The sequence below is a fragment of the Zalophus californianus genome, chromosome 1 (genome assembly GCF_009762305.2).
Source record: "Zalophus californianus isolate mZalCal1 chromosome 1, mZalCal1.pri.v2, whole genome shotgun sequence".
In the NCBI taxonomy this organism is placed as follows: domain Eukaryota; kingdom Metazoa; phylum Chordata; class Mammalia; order Carnivora; family Otariidae; genus Zalophus; species Zalophus californianus.
The window spans coordinates 65,588,178-65,602,167 of NC_045595.1; positions in this window are offsets into that span (position 1 = coordinate 65,588,178).

Consider the following 13,990-nt stretch of genomic DNA (forward strand, 5'->3'; position numbering starts at 1 on the left):
AACCAATCCAACTCTCCAGACGTAGCGCTATTTGGGGAAATGGTAGATTTTCCTTAATGACCCCAATTCTTCACTCCTCCTTATATCCATGCCCTTCGTCTTTCGTAGGTAACTTGTTCAGGGATCTTTCACTGTGGGTGGGACATAATTTCCCACTCCTGACATCCATGTGACTTGCTTTGACGAATACTATGACAGTGAAGGAATGGGTGTAAGCTCCAAGATTGGGCTTCAAGATACTCTCTGTTTCAGTTTGTTCCTTGTGCTTCTGCTCTCTTCATGAAAAGGACATGCCCAGGCTTACCCACTGGTCCCAGGAGGGGAATGAAAGACAGATGGAGCAGATCTATTCCAGCTAAGACTGCTTAAAGGTCAGCTTGGTGCAGAGCCCCCAGATGACCCACAGACACATGAGCAAGCCTAGCTAAGATCAGCCAAGCCCAGCCTCATGACCTGCGAGCTCTAATAATGAATGACTGCTGTTCTAAATGTTCTAAATATTCTAAATTACGGTGGTTTGTTACACAACAATTTCTAACCAATAGGGCTGGTGTTGAGGCAGTTTAAATATTACCCTGGGTGATGTATGGTGAGACCAGAAGCAAATTAAGAGAGAGAAAGTTGAAAGACTTTTACAATATTGTTACTCATTGTTTCCCTGGGAGAGGACAGCCCACCACGCAGGGCCACTCAGGGAAGCACGAGGGTTGGTCAGGAGGCAGAAAAGAAAGGAAAACTGTAGGCAAACACCTTTGACATGGCTTCCGAGGGAAGGGACGGGCAGGCGGGATGAGCAGGTTTATGATTGGCCAATGTGAATAATGTCTGAGGCATAGAGGCTGTCCTTGGTGGTTTGGTACCTGGCCCTGGGCGACTGGGCAGCTGTGTGGTAGCCCATGTGTGTGGTGGTCCGGGTGTAAAAACCTGATAGGGTGGGGAAGGATTTAGCTAATCAGGAAGGAGAACTCACCAGCCTCTAGCTAGGACCTCAAAACTGGATCAGGGAAGTATTTTTTAAAAACTACAATACTCAGGGGGCACCTGGGTGGCTCAGTCGTTAAGCGTCTGCCTTCGGCTCAGGTCATGATCCCAGGGTCCTGGGATCGAGCCCCGCATCGGGCTCCCTGCTCGGCGGGAAGCCTGCTTCTCCCTCTCCCGCTCCCCCTGCTTGTGTTCCCTCTCTCGCTGTTTGGCTGTCTCTCTCTCTCTCTGTCAAAATAAATAAATAAAATCTTTTTAAAAAATAAATAAATAAATAAATAAATAAATAAAAACTACAATACTCAGGGTCAAAGTCCCTGTGATCTTAAGGACTTTATCATACATGATATGTGCTAAGAAGCACTCAGAAGCAGGAATCCCAAAGGGGGGGAAATCATAAAAAGACTGCATCAATTATTATTAATTATTGGGACGGAAAGTCCATTGGAGGTATTCCAGTTACTATGGCTGCAGAACTACCCCAAAGCATAGTGGCTTAAAACAAAATTTATTTTGCTTACAGATCTGCAGTTTATGTAGGGTTCAGTGAGATAGCTTGTCTACTCCATTAGGCATCATCATGTAGGGCAGCTCAAAGGTTGGGAGCTGGAATCATTGGAAGGCTTGCTCACCCATGTGTCTAGTGATGGGGTGTCTCATGTCAGCTGAGACCTAAGCCTGGGCTGTTGGTTGGATCACCCACAAATGGCCACTCCATATGGCTGCTTAAGCTTCCTTACAGCATGGTGGCTGGGTTGTGGGAGAGAGAGCAGGGAGGAAGCCATATCACTTCTTATGACTTAGACTTGGAAGTCATAGTTTTCTTCTACTATATTCTTTTCCTTAAGGTAGTAATGAAGTCCCACCAGTTCAAGGGGAGGGGAAATGAACCATCTCTTGGCGAGGAGTATCAAAGTGCTGGTAGAGCACGGGGACTGGAAATACTTCTGTGCCAGTTTTTGGAAAACATAATCTGCCATGGAGGTGGGTGGAGAGAGACAAGTTGAAGATGATAGAGAAGCACAGGAGAGATGAGGTGGGGGTGTTTCTTAGGTGGAAACGTGAGGAGGGGCATGAGGAAGCTCAGCTGCAAAGAGCCCAAGAGTGGAAGGGAGTAATCAGTACCCGCCCATGGTGGAAGCAAGAGTGAGAGACATGGTAGGGCAACTAGGAGCTTTCATGTCCTGGTGGTTTAACAGTTGAGGGAGTCAGAGTTACCTGATGCTTGATCAGGTCCTGAATGGGGCACATGGCTCAGGCCGGCTGGCTGGAGAGGCAAATCTGATTGCTGCCAAGGACATGGAAGGGGCAGCCCATAACACCCTCATGTTTATACTGTGCTAGCCAGGTGTGGAGCCGTGCTCGGTGGGTGGGTGAAGGAAAGGCACCACATGCAGCCTCACCTCCTCACACCTCTGTTTCTACATCTGCAGGGTGGACACTGTCTACTTTTCAAGGTCACTAGGAAGATTAAGCACAATGACAGCCGTGAGACACTTGCCAGTCACTGGGTGCTCTGCACAGAGGCCACAGCTGCCCTGCTTGGATTGCTCATGAACTTTCTTGAGGGAAAAGGAATGAATTGTCAATTCCTTGACCAGGAATAGATTGATTCCCAGGTGGCAAAATGATCTTATGCTATTAATGCCTGGGAACATTTAGGGAGAAGGCAACCGAGTTTGATAGGGGAGATGGCCCACTTCTTGATTTGCACCTGACAGAGCTCAAGAGCCTCCCACTCACAGCCGGAGGGCCTGCAGCCTGGGTTTCCCAGAGAAACCAGCCCACTGTGGCTGTAAGGGAAGTGCCTCTGTTGGAAGGTAAGACTGACACACAGCCCCAGATTCAGGCTGGAAGAAATCCAGGAGCCTTGCTCTTCCCCTTCTGCATGGGCCTCCCTGCATCCTCTCTACTGTCCCATGTCCCTACTCAGAGGCTAGGCTCAGGATGTTCTGGCTACTCTGCGAGGCTGCCCAGCTGGCTGGGCAGGGCAGGGCAAGACAGCACAGTGGGACAGGAAACAAAGGAGGCAGCACTCAAAAATTCTGACAGTCACAGACACATACGCTCGAACGCACACCCTTGGCCCTTAATCTGTCTTAAGCTGTGAGCCAAAAATGTGTCTTATCCAGATGGGAAAATGTATCTAGAATAGCAATTGTCTGCACCCACCCACCCACCACCACCACACACACACATACACACACACGCACACATACCACCACCACCACCACCAGCCCCACCAAATTTTGGGGCTGTACATTAGGTCTGGCAGATAGTAGGTGCTCAGCTCCCGGGCCTTCCTTTCTGTTCTCCCCATCCTTCTCCCTGCGAGGCAACTCTCAGTTCACTCTGGAACACTGCAAAGCTGGTTCGAGGACACCAAAGATTCTTTCTTTTTTTTTTTTTTTAATGGTCTTCTGATTCTTTTACTTCCTCTAAAGCATATGTCTAACTTAATTCAACAAACATTTATGGAGCACTTGCTATGGGTCAAGCACGTACTTACCGCCAGGACAGGCATCTAGATGCTCTGGATCTAGAGCTGCGCTGTCCTGTAGAACATTCTGTGGCAATGGCAATGTTTTAAACCTGTGCTGTCCACTACAGAACCACCAGCCACATGTGGCTACAGAGCACTTGAAAGGTGGCTGCTGTGACCGAGGAATGGAATGTTCAGTTATATTGAATTTTCGCTAATTTTAGTTTAAATCACCATATGTGGTTAGTGACTGCTCTATTGGACAGTGCAGACTAAAATGAGGCGGGCATGTGCACAAAAGCCCTGTTCCACCTCTGCTAAAATGCCGCAGTGGAGGTGCAGAGACTACCTGAAAAAATAGGTGAATTTCCACGTGGGCATTACGGAAGTCTTCCTGGAGGTGGCAGCCTGGGAGAAGAGGACTAAGGGAGGGAAAAAATTTCAACAGGTGAGTCTGGCTGGGAAAGGGACTTGCAGGAGAAACCAGCATTGGGCAAAAGTGCAGGTGCTGGGAAGTGCAGTATAAACACGGAATAGTTAGTTCCTTGGGGGCAAAGGAGGCTGGACAAGCAGGCTAGTGAGAGCCTGATTGGCAGGCTAGTGTTTGGGTGCCTCAGAGCAACAGAACGACGTGGTCATCATGAGCTTTAGGAAGCAGACAGTATGGCTAAGATACAAATGAGGGGAAAGCTGAGAGGCCCTTGCGGGGGGGGGGGGTTGGTTCACAAACCGGCGCCAGTACCCGAGGCAGGCACCGAGAGACTGAAGAAAGAGGCGGGCCACTCCAGATTGGCAGGTGGCAGTTTTCATAAGCAAGGCAACTTACTTACAGGCTTGTCTTGGCGGCTGCAAGATGAGTAGGTCCCACACCTGCCACCAGAATCTTAGAAGCTTATATAGAGGCCTTAAAGGGGCTCAGTCATGTATAGTGTCCAGGGGATTTCAACCACACATTGCTCCCACAAGGCTGTGTCCTTGAAAACAGCTCCCACCATGGGAAATGTGGTTGGAACGGACTTTCCAAGGACAGGGGAGGGGTGAGGAGTCTCCAATTCCCTGGGTTCAGCTTGCAGGTCATCCTCTCTATGACCTCCTCCAAGAGGGTACCATGGTCCAAATGAGGGGGAACAAAGGCCTGAGTTAGGACAGAAGACAGCTGGGGGGTGGGGAAATGTGAACTTGTCCTTGGATGACACTCCTAGCGCCTCCTACTTTGTCCTGCCTCCCTAACACCCAGCTACATTTCAGTCCATAAAATGGACTGTCAAGAGGCGTCTGGGGGCTCAGTTGGTTAAGCGTCTGCCTTTGGCTCAGGGTCCTGGGATGGAGCCTCATGTAAGGTTCCCTGCTCAGCGGGGAGTCTGCTTCTCCCTCTCCCTCTGCCTCTCCCCCCAACTCATGTTCTCTCTCACTCACTCTGCTGTCTCTCTCAAATAAATAAAAAAATTTTTTTTCTCATGGACTGTCAAAGCACATAGTAGACATCCAATAAATGTTTGCAGAAAGATGGATGAGACTGAGCAAACTCTCAAGCTGGGTGATTGATTATAAATTAGTTTTGGGGATAAAGCAGGGTTAGAGATTCATTCCATCAGTCTCCAGATAGCTACTGTGTGCCCACTAAAGGCTGTACACAGAAGCACAAGGGGTGCAACAGTGAAACAGCCCAAGTCCTGCCCTCAGGGAGATCACAGTCGTGTTGAAGGATGCAACCAGCTTCTTCCGGGACTCACGACTGAAGGGGAAGATGGCTGTTAATGGAAATTGAGAAATCAGGACCAAAGGGTGACCCAAGGGGACAGAGCATTTTGTTTGGGGCACTGGAGTTTGGTGTGCCAGTGAGACATCAAGTTGGAAAAGGTCAGCACGTCCTTGGAAGAGGTGTTGGGGCGGGAAGACTCGCTATGAAGCCATGAGCAAGCCAGGGAAACTGAGGCTGCAGGAGTGATGGAGATGTCCAGGCAGTAGGATCAGACAAGACAAAAGGGAAGCAGAAGACAATGCTCAAAGGACAGCCTTTAGGCCCCCTTCAGCCAGCCAGTCGTCCACACCTCACCCTCAGCATTATGGTCAACCAGATGACATCAACCTTCGGTCCCCTCTGCTCAGCCCACACTTCCCCATCACAGGCTCTGCTCTCTGCAATTGGGCAACCGGATATCATAGATCCAACCAAAGGCATTCTGCCTCAAGTATTGCTCAGAAAAGCTGAGCCTTTACCTGCTCCTCCAGGCCAAGTTGTGTCCCCTAAAGTTCATAGGTCAAGGTCCTAACATCCGCTACCTGAGAAGGTAAGATAGGGCCTTTTTAAATGAGGTAATTAAGCTAAATGAGTTTATTAGGGTGGGCTCTCATCCAGTATGACCAGCGTCCTTATGAAAAGAGGAAATGTGGACGCAGACATGCAAAGAGGGAAGACCACGTGAAGACACGCAGAAATGACAGCCATTTCCAAGCCACGGAGAGAGGCCTCCAGAAAAATCAAATGGCTGGCACCTTGATCTCGGACTTGCAGCCTCCAGAACTGTGAGAAAATACATTTCTGTTGTTTTAAACCCCCTAGTCTGTGGCACTTTTTTACGGTGGCCCCGGACAGTTAATCCCCGCGGTTATCATCAGCAGGGTGCGGGCCCTCTTGTCTCCTGTCAGACAGCTCCCTCCGGCTGCGCAGAGCAGGTACCCCTTCACCACCACCCGCACCCCCCCGCTGCCTCCCCACTCACCCCGCCCCCACACACACCTGCTCCTATGGCTGCAAGATGAGAAAGGGATCCATAGACCCTTCAGAGTGCAGGCTCCCACTTCATTTTTTTAACTGTCTCCTGTAGAAAGGGTAGACAAAACAGTGTTTTTCCCTTGGCAAAGACTCCTTCTCAGATATATTTGTGGATCGCAGTTCACTTGAACTAAACAGCCGTGGCTTGATTCCACCTGGACACCCCCGGGCAGCCTGTGCACTTTTTTTCCCTTTAAATTAGTTGCAAAGGAACAGACGGGATGAGAAATTCAACCACATGTGCCTTCTTCCTTTATGCCCCAGTCCCCCTCCACACACACACACACACACACACACACACACACACACACACACACACACGCATGCACGTGCGCACACGGACACGCACATGCAAGCACACAGGCAGAGATGCTATTCTTTTCTCCTAGCCAGTGTCCTGCCTACCGAAAAGCTGTGTCCTTGGGGCCCAGGCCACAGTCCCGCTCCTCGGCATAGACAGCCTGACAGCCCAGGATCTCCGGAGTCTACTTTAGTTCTAACAGGATTTCTGTTGCTTTAACATTTTTATTTGAAAACCCTTGATAGGAGGAAGATTAGTGTTCTTCCAGGAAGGCACCTCAGATACAAACCCAGATCTCCCTGAAAACTCTAAGCCAATCTGGGTTCTTAAGAGCTGAGTTTTGATGAGCTACAGGAACTGGTATGAAGGTCAGCAATCCTACAGTCAGCAATCCTGAGGACTCGGGTGTGGCATCAGGCACACAAAGTCCAGGATGACCAACTGCCTTTCGTGCGGCTCTTCTGACATCTCAGAGCCCTAGAGGAAGGGCTAAAGTGCTTTTCCCCTCGCTCTGATCCAGAAGCTCTGAAAAAGCTTTTAAAAAGTTGAAAAAGTCACCAACCTGATCCGTAGTTCTGTTTCCTCCCTTGTGAAGTCAGGAGCATTCCATGTGAGAGACTCTTCCCCTTCCTTGGAAGTGCCGGAGCCCTGTATTGTCCGAGGGGTCCCACTCCAAGATGAGCAACGTGGCGGAAAGAATCCCTGACTCAGGGATAGCTGAGTAGCTATCATCATACCATCATAGCTCTCACCAAGACAGTAGACTTTGTGAACAGTGACAGAAACCAGACACTGCCACCTCCTTCCGAATGCCAAATTAGCACCTGGAAGGTCAGCAGCCAAAAAAGCCAAAGGACTCCAGAGAATTGGAAATACGTTGACAACGGCTTGAAGGAAAACTGAACAGAAGAAGAAATTGGAGATGGAAGAACAGGGTTTTTATTCTCAAGAAAATTTCCACCCTTTCTGTCTCTATAGACTAACTTCTCTGTGATCCCCACGGACTAAGTCTGGAGCAGGTAGTCCTGAGGGACAGGGCTACATAGAGCTTTCAGCACTTTAGTCGCCACGGGTATGATGGGGGCAGTTGTGGGTACTCACCAAGGTAGGACCTGTGTGAGCCAGGACTGAAGTACTTATTCATTAAATGATATCTGTTGTGATTATCATTGCTTTTTGCTGGTCTCAAGCCCCACACCTTGATGGGCGTGTCTTCATAGCTCAAGAAAGATGCCCCGGAATATAGCAAGAGGATATCATCAGTCGGGATACTTAAGAGCAAGGATGTTGCCAGGGGGTAAGAAGTTCTAGAGCCAGAAGTACTACCAGTAGGACATCCAAGGACCAGCTAATAAAGTTCAAGTTGTCGGGAATGACCTTAAAGGGTCTCTCTTATTCACATCTGGCTGCAGATGCACTCCAGTGGAATGGAGGTCAGCTAGGATGAGAAGCACATGGCCGGGCTAGACCTGTGTGGGACCCCTGGGGTGTCTAGGGGAGCCTCTTTTCCTACTGGATTGTCATCACCATGGGACATATGACAGTCTTGCTTTCTAAACACCTGAGTGGGGGAAGCATGTTCTTCTCTGACCACCTCTTTGAGCAAAAAATATTTGCCTACTGTACCTCTCCATTTTGATTTCTAAAAATATCCTTACTGTTTTCTGTGACCACAAATATAATCCAAACAATTTTTTAAAAATCTGGCCCTTACAGAGTACCCAGAGTCACCACCACCACCACCTCCAATTTGGAATTAAATTTTTATTGATATTTACTTGAACCATAGAGCCTTTTTAGCTTGAGTTTTCAGTGAGCAATTGATTTTTGCCATATTTCCATGCCAGCACATTTAGCTCTTTTTAAAAACTGAGCCATATTCATGGTGTTTAGCCATACCCTTGCTGAATACTGGAGTTGGCTCCAATTCTGCACTGTCCCAGATGTTCCTGATGTTAGTAGGAGTGCTGGTAATAAACATATAATTGAACATGATTCAGCCGTAAAAAGGAAGGAAAATCGGACACATGCTACGACATGGATGAAGCTTGAGGACATTATTCTAAGTGAAGTAAGCCAGTTGCAAAAAGACAAATGCTGCATGAATCCACTTATATGCATCACCTAGAGTAGTCAAAATCGTAGAGACAGAAAGTGGAATGGTGGTTGCCAGAGGCTGAGAAGAGGGGAAATAGGGAGGTATGGTTCCATGGGTTAGAGAGTTTCAGTTAAGTTTCTGGAGATTGGTCACACAACGTGAAAGTAACTTTCACGTTGTGTGACTGAGCTGTACACACAAAGGTTTAAGATTGGAAATTGTATGTTAGGTATACCTTAACCTTAAGGTATACCTTAACCACAATTAAAATACTAATAATAAATCATTTCTTAAATCCCAAAAAACAAAAAGTGGGAATGCCAAGTTCAAAGGTGATTCCAGTTTTAATTTTAATAGATATTGGCGAAGTGCCTCCAGAAGGGCCGTACCAGTCTTATTTCCACTGCAGCGTGAGAGGGACCCCTTCTCCCACAGCCTCTCCGACACGGGCATTGCCAGGCTGTTCTCCATCATGATTTGGTAATGGCAGATGGGGACAGAAAGAGGGCAGAAGCTCGCACTCCCCCTGAAGTGTAACAAAAGAAAGTTCTTCTGTTCAGCCCATCTCGACACTTGAGGGGCCACCAAGTGAATTTGGGTTGCAGCGTTCTCCAGGGTAGGTGTAGATCTCTTTGGATGCCTCTGGAAACTCCAGAGTTATTCTAGTTCTTCCCCATCCCATCCCACTCCCTAACCTTAAAATCATGACTCCAAATATCACGGACTGGCCTACATATTTCCCTGAAACAGCTGTCCCGCAGAATCACTAAAACTTGGATTAAAAATAGCCTCAGTCTCTAAAAGAAGGTTGAGTCCCCAGAAACAAAGCCCGCTTAGAAATGTCCCCACCTCCGTAAAGGGCATACAAAAGCTAACCCAGCTCTGTCCCCAGAGCTGGTCTCTACTCGTGACCACCCCTTCTTGCCCTGGAAAGAGGTCCCTGCCTGAAATCTTTTCCCATTCTTGGTCCATCTATGGAAGAAAAACAGGGAACAAGGGAGGATAATGCAATTATAAACAAGCTACAAGCTCATGTCCTTATTTCCATTTTATAAATGCCCAAATGGGCTCAGAGACTTTAAATAACATGTCTGAATTCCCACAACCAGTGAAGGAAGCCAAATTTCAATCTTACATCTCACTTCAAAGATACTGCGGTGACAATACCCTGCTTCCCTAGTGTAACCCATCCCCCCTCAAAGGTCCTATCAGGTATTCAGGTCCCATCACCACTGAGGAGGGCCATGTGATGTGTCTTAGGCAGACAACAGAGAATTCTGAATAGGGCTAGAATTCCGCAGCACCAGGAGACGTTTCTAGACAACAACCCACCTAAAGAACGCCCGGTACCTTGCTGATGGCTTCTCCCTCCCCCTTAGCAAGTGGGGAGACACATTTTCCTGGGTGGTGGGTGGGAGTGAGGATCAGCTGTCTACTTTTGTTGGCAGACCTGGTTTCTTTGCTGTGGTAAGGGCTGGAAGTTTATCAGGTTAAACGGGGAAGCTTCCCATGAGCTCCTAACCTCTGTGCTGTTATCGTGGTTGCCAGGTGGGGAGATGGCCTCTGGCTGCCCACTTGACCTTGCGCTCTCCAGTCAGGATCTTCGAAGCATATTTAGAATGACAAGATCAGACAAAGCCAGCCTCAGTTTCTTAGGAAAGATATTTGTGGCAGAAGGAAGAGCAGATACCTGTTGCATTGGCTTACACATCCTCTGGATCATAAACTTAAGGATGATCCCCACGACATAGATGTCTGGCCATTACACGGTATTGATCCAGGAGGGCTTTCAAGGCATCCCAGACCCCAGATCAGCCTGCTGGAGAAGGCCAGGGATAATTGTATGTGTGTGTGTGTGAGAGAGAGAGAGAGCGACAGACAGACAGAAAGACAGAGACTGAGATGTTAGGCATTGAGACGATTAAGATGGTTATTATGGCAGGAGCATCTATGAATCCTGGATTCCTATCCTGCAAGGACACTGAAGGAGCAGATGCATGAGGAGAAATGACCAAGAGAAGTAGCACGAAGCTGTGTTCTTAGCTATATACTCTGCCCCAGACCTGGAAAAAGAGGATGTATCCACAGCTTTCTCTAGATTTTATTCCCATAGTGAGGAGCCCCCTGCTCAAATCTCCCTGAGTCTCTTCCCCACCGATGTGCTGGATCCAAGGGGAAGCCAAGAGTGGCTGTTCAGGGAAGTGAGGATGAAGCTATGTGATGAGCTTTCACGTATGGTTGGAATGCCCATACTCACGCCAGGAGACCCTTTGTGGTGTCGGCTGAAGCAAAGGGTGCGAAGAAAAAGGATGGGGGAGAGGTCTTTGTATTCTTACCCCACATCCCACAAATGTTAGGGGCAGACCTGCCCTTCTGTGATAGCCAGCACAATTGGCTGCCAGTGTCTCGGGGGAACCAGAACCCAGGAGCTGAGTGACGAGAACTCTGTAACGTTGGTCACAGTAACTCCCCCTGCAGGTTGCCCTGGCAACCAAGTCTTAGCGGCTGGTGAAACCTGCATGGCCTGCCAGATGTCAAGGTCCAGAGGGGAGGTGGCTAAGATGACAAATGCTTGGTTCCAGGGATAGGTTCTAGGATTCCTCCGGGTGCTAGGGTTCTAGGATCCCCACCAGGCCAGGCAGACAGATGGATGAAACCCCTTCCTTCCAAGGGCAAACTATAGAATAGCATGGGCTCCAATAGGAAGTTCCTATTTGCCTGACCTCAGGCAAACTCCTCCTTCACTTTACACATATTTGTGATAATCACTATATTTTGGAGCGCTGTAAGATCTGGAGCTAATGCATGCCTAATAGTACCTAACACGTAGTAGGGCCTGGTTTCAGTTATCTATTGCTGGGTAACAAACAATCCCAAGACTTAACAGCTTAAAGCCATAATGCTTTGTTAATTCTCAGTTAATTTGGGCAAGCCTCAGCTGGTGTGATGGGTGCTAGGGTCACTGCATTGGCCTCACTGAGCAGGCCCTAGGCTGAAATGTCCAAGAAGGCTCTGTTCACATGAATGGTGCCCCTGGGCTCCTACGTGCAGCTCCTACATGTGGCCTCTCTGCCTGGCTAGCTTGGGCTTCCTCACAGCATGGTGGCCTTGGCACAACTGAATTCTTACATAGCAGCTGGATTATCCCAAAGAAAAGCAGAAGCTGCCAGACTTCTTAAAGGCAAGACCCAGATTAGACAATGTCACTTCTGCTGCAATCTATTGGCCAAAGCAAGTCATAAGGGGAAGGAAAACTGACTCCACCTCTTGATGGGCAGGATGACACACACATGCAAGGACAGGAAGAAATAGACAGTAGCAGTCTTTGAAATCTACCTACCAGAGCCCTCAACCCTTATTCAGCTGTGAATTTGTGACTGTTCTCTCCGTATGTTCCACCCCCTTTTCCAAGGTAGTAGCTAGGACTCCTCAGTTCAGGAGTGATGCAGGGGCCAGGGGATGCCCTGACCAATAGGGACCTGCATTCACATTCATCGCAATGCAATGGGGAGGTGGGAAAACTTAAAGGATGATGGTTGAGTGGTTCATCTACAGATGCTGGACCAGATGTCCCAGGGCTCCTAGCCTCACCAAGCTCAGCTTGGAAGGAGAACAGTCACCCATCAACTCAGACCCCCCGCTAGCTTGGAAAGAATGTGTCAGTGGTGGCCACCACGAACTGAAGGAGAGAGGGCCTTCCTCCTTTTACCTGTGCTATGTAGACCTCCCAAGATTACAGACCTAAAGGAAACAAAAGGTCCCCCAAAATGACTTGGGTTGAATTTCCCAACAAAGAGGGCTCAGAGTAGGATTTTAATTAATTTAAATAAAATGTAACATTCCTTGTACAACTGAAATTCATGTGTACTGTCCTATTGTTAGATCATGAAATCCCAGTATTACCAAAGCCATACTAAAATCAGATGGAAACACAGGAAACTCACATTCAATGTCATTCACATTCAAAAATTCAAATGAAATACCTCATACACCTACTGGGTAAAACCTGGAAGTTGCTGGGATTTTAACATGGAGTGTTTATAGCCTTAATCATTTTCCTGGGCCCTGGGAGTGATCTCCCCATCCGAGCCTGGAGAATCCTGTGAGCTCCAGACAGAGGGCAGAGTACAAGCCTCATCCATCTCTTGGCTTCATCCCTCTCACATCCCCACAAGCCATGTGCCCATCCTGCAACACTGGATCAGCCCCCTGGGACGAGCCCAGAAGAGCCCATGTCATGACACTAGAGAAATGAATAGCTGACGCACTCCAGCTAGGAGGAGACCTTAGGGACAGCCAGGACCTGGAAGCACTACTATGCCTGCCTTCTGTGCAGAGAACAGGTGTGACATAAGCTGTAAATTACACTGAGCTCCATGAGCAGGGGCTCTTGCCATGGTCATTGTTGGCCAGGATGCTCAGCAAACCTGGGGCTCATTTTGCACGACAAGTGACCACTCTGGGGAAACTGAGGCAGGCCAGCAAGGGAAAAGTGAACATATCTACAGCCCTGGGTTTGGAGGTAGGGGATGAAATAGGATTCAGTATGCGAACTTCAGTATTCGGGGTAAAGGGTGGGTGCACTCAGGAGAGAGTAAAGCCGGCAGCTTGGGGAGCAGTGCTGAGCTTTGTCATCCACTGGGGATGACTCTGGGCAGCTGCTTTGTCCTGTTCTGAGTGGGTGGCAGGAGAAGACACATTAATTTCCTATAGGAAGACCCCAGTGCCAGAAAGCAGGTGAGAAGTTGAAGTGACTGAGCTGTGTCAGCGCCCAGGGGCCAGTCAGTGCACTCTATGTCCTGATACTGGGCTGGGGCGATGGGCTCCAGAAAGAATTGCTGACATTTGCTGTTGACCTCAGTGCCTGAGTCCTCCGTGGAGAGTGCTGGCTAGCCTCCGAAAACCCAGTCCAGGTCTCAGCCTTGCCTCAGAATGGCTCTGTGACCCAAGGTAAAATGCATCACCTGGACCCGTTTCCCCCACTAGTGATGAGGTGAAATACTGAGGTGTCAGCACAGAGCTGTCGGCTCCCACATCAGTGTCCTTCCTTCCTCCAGTCGTTGGAAGACTGAACCCGTTTCCCCAGAGAGAATTTGAGGAGAACAAGGGCTCTCGGCTAAGAACAGTCAGGCCAAAGCATGTGCATGTTGGTAGGAGCCACCCAGCCCTTTCCCTTCCCTCAGCAGGCTTCAGGGGCCCTAAACACCACTCCAAACAATTAATGCTGCCTGCAAAGAAGTGGAATTAACGTCTGAGGCAGTTAGGAAAATAGCTGATTCTTCATGATGGGATTTTGGAAGATGAACTGTCCCTGAGAATTCACCCTCTTTACAGGAGAGATAGACATTAGCT